Source organism: Chionomys nivalis, chromosome 16 (assembly GCF_950005125.1).
Source record: "Chionomys nivalis chromosome 16, mChiNiv1.1, whole genome shotgun sequence".
NCBI classification, from domain to species: Eukaryota; Metazoa; Chordata; class Mammalia; order Rodentia; family Cricetidae; genus Chionomys; species Chionomys nivalis.
Genome location: NC_080101.1, coordinates 4,476,683 through 4,479,956, shown reverse-complemented (window position 1 = coordinate 4,479,956; position 3,274 = coordinate 4,476,683). Strand labels below are relative to the sequence as shown.

Below are 3,274 nucleotides of genomic sequence, written 5' to 3'. Positions count from 1 at the left end.
CAGGGGAAGAAATCATGGGCTCTCTCTTTTAGAGCTGGAAGGGACCCAACAATCACCTATCTACCTGCTGGGTACAGCACACTTTTATCTCTTGTAGGAAAAGAGATCTAGCATCAATGTGTACTAAGTGTGTCTAAGACCATAAATCTCATGTCGGCACTCACACAATGCAAGAGTCATTTGCTTGGGGTAGATCACCACATACTTCTGAGTGCTTAATGTGTGGATGTTTCTCTGGAGAAGCCAAAGATGCCTAAGGCTACTCACTAGCTATGAACTCATTCATGCCAGTGATCTCAGACTCACAAAGCCGGAAAAGAAATGCCAGATCAAATGAAAACCTCTGCCATATAAGTTCTAGATTCTCTGTATCACCTGCCTATGGGCTTTTATACCATACCCCCAAATTTGAGGGTCTCCTCAAAAAAAAAATCTTAAAATCTTACCAACAACATAGTCAAGACCCTTGGGTCCTTTTTTTAGAGTTAAAGATGGAACTTTATTTAAAACCCTGATCTACCAAGATAACATTTCCCCTGATGCTGGGAGCGGGGACCTTCATAGGCTTCACAACCTTGTATTTAGGCGCTGTCTTTGTGGGGGCCTCAACAGCAGCTATTATGGTCTTCTTGGATACCTGCTTAGACTTCTGCCTCCTTAGAAGCCCAATAACCTGTTCTTGCTGAGTTTTCCTAACTTCTGGTTTCTGATTCCTCTTTCCCATGATATCCAAAGAGATGGACCAAAGACGGTCCTTTGGAATTCGACTGCATGGCGGGTACTTTTCTTTGGAATTTCTTTCAACTGTTTTTGTTTTGTGTTTTCTTCTATAAAAGACAGTCCAGCTTATCTGCCTTGAATTCCTGTTGGCATGGAATAAGGACCTGTATTTTGCATTAACAAACTTTCTCATAGGTCCTGGCATAGCTCTGCCCGTGTCTGGGATAGATCTTGTACCTGCTGAGACTGCACAACTCAACCTTCGTGGTGGGGCCTGCCAGCTGCTGGAGGGAAGATGGCAAACAGACCATCGTAACCTTAGAGAAATGACAAGTCCAGAGAGGAAAAAAAAACCTTAGGAATTACAAAATCCAAAAGTCATATACCTAAGTTTTCTAAACAGTAAGTGATATTTTGATTAGTATGATGGTTATCAGTTTCAATGCTTAAGAGATACGAATACCAATGATTGAAAAAATAAAAATTCATTTTTTTCACATAAAAACCTGAGGCACAAGCCAGATGACATGTGCTGCTAGTCCCAGCACTAAGGATGAAGAGACAAGAAGACCCCAAGCTCAAGGCCAGGCTGGAGCACATAGTAGAACCCAGACCCAATTGGGATAGCAAAGCCTTGTCTCACAAAAGAAGATGAGCTGGTCAGCAGTCCATGAGATTACCCAACACCCAAATTCTTGTCTTAATTCTTTGTAACTCATTAGTGTTGGTCTTATCTACAATGCCTAGTGTGGCTTGCACTTTCCTTTCATACAGGCTGCTTATAGGAAAGGAGGAAGGGGGAAGAGGAAGTAAACCCCCTTTTTAAAAAAGAATATCACCCAGAAACGGTGTAAAAAGTTCTCCTCAGTTGTCCTGGACAGTAAAGTATCACAATGTCATACCCAGAAACAAAGAATCCGGGGAAAACATACACTCACTCGAGACTTTGAGTAAACCCACTCAGAGAGGAGAGGATGGATCTCAACGTATCTGTAACTCCTGATAATACTTGAGGATGTGGTGCATGGGTCTCAATGTTTTCCATGCTTATGCCAACAATTAAACAACTATTTCACTAAAACCTGGCTCTTAATTTTCTGGATATACATGAATTACATTGAGAGGAGTAGTATTAGTAACTTAGTTTCAGATTGTAAGCCATGGTATCTGCAGGTTTAAAGGACACCATGCAAGCTTATTAGGTAGCTGAATAAACTTAGATTTGTGAACCACTGCTTCAGGATCCTCTAAATGGATTTTGGGAATGGGTGGTAAGTTTTTTTTTATTGCCCCTTTACACATAGGAACTTTAGCTTGCATTGTGCTCGGTGCATGGTGATCTGAAGATATGCATCTCAATTTTCTTATTGTAGTTGAGACGATTGGTCTATCTTTCTGACCTAAACTGAGGATCCCTTGAATGCAAGGCCTATTGTATTTTAAAAACTAAGTCATTAATTTCATCTTGTTATAACATAAATGATAACAAGCTACCAATTTGGGGGATTGACAACCGCTATTTGGAAGTATTGTCTCCTCTGTGTTTTCTCAGTGACCATCATTTTACAAGTGAGGTTGTGAAGAAAGAATTGCCTTGCTCATGGAATCACTTTTTCTTTTGCAAGCCTCTGTATCATTCCCCTTGTATGAGTATGGTACAACATTTTGTCTCTCATTTTAAGTCAAGATCAAAATAGAAATCACTCAAAATAGAGATGAAGCAACGAGTAGAATGTAGAGAACAATTGACATTACAGAAGCATAAGGTGTAGATGAGAAGGAACCTTCGACACATTGTGAGGAGTGGCAAAAACAGACACAAAGGGCCTCATACTGTATGACTCCATTATATAAAATATCCAGGAAAGGCGAACCTACAGAGACAGAAATAGACTAGTGTTTGCCTAGGGATGAAGGGAGAAACAGAGATAAATTATAAACAGGCATGAGATGTCTTACAGCGAAGATAGATGCTAAAACTGTATTATGCTGGGCTCTGTGCAATGAAGCAGATTCACTAATAAGCACCAAACTGAACACTTAAAGCATGAATTTGGAAGCATGTAAGTTACAACTCATGGGTTTTGAACACATGAAGTAGTAAAGTTAAAGGAACAGATATTATTCAAGGTTCCATCACTCACAGCTTGGAATGCATTGAGAAAGTAACACCTATTCCTGAGACACTAATAATTACCAGAGTTGCTAAGAGAAAGGGAAGCAGTAGGACACACATGCACACTCTCACGTAAACACACATGCATTTGCCTGTGCATATAGTTCCAGTCTGAGTCTCAATCTCAGGGAACCAAGATATTTAGGATGCAAATCTCAATCTGAGAAAAATAGAGGACCAATGTTCCTTCCCAACATGCTGTGAAGAAAGTAGGAAGGGAGGAGAAGGGGAGTGAGGGAGAGATGGAGACCCAGGATTTTCCCCCTTTCTCTGTATTTTTTTATTCAATCCATTATCTAAACAAAGTCCATGACTATGAATTTGAGATTGAATGTCCCTGCCAAAACTCAAGTTGAAATTTTATTCCCTTTGTAGAAT

At 40.1% G+C, this 3,274-nt stretch overlaps 1 pseudogene; it reads right to left on the bottom strand.

The window, feature by feature from the left end:
- Positions 1 to 499: 499 nt before the first annotated feature.
- On the bottom strand, positions 500 to 1,031 carry LOC130888239 (60S ribosomal protein L24-like; annotated as a pseudogene).
- Positions 1,032 to 3,274: the final 2,243 nt, after the last annotated feature.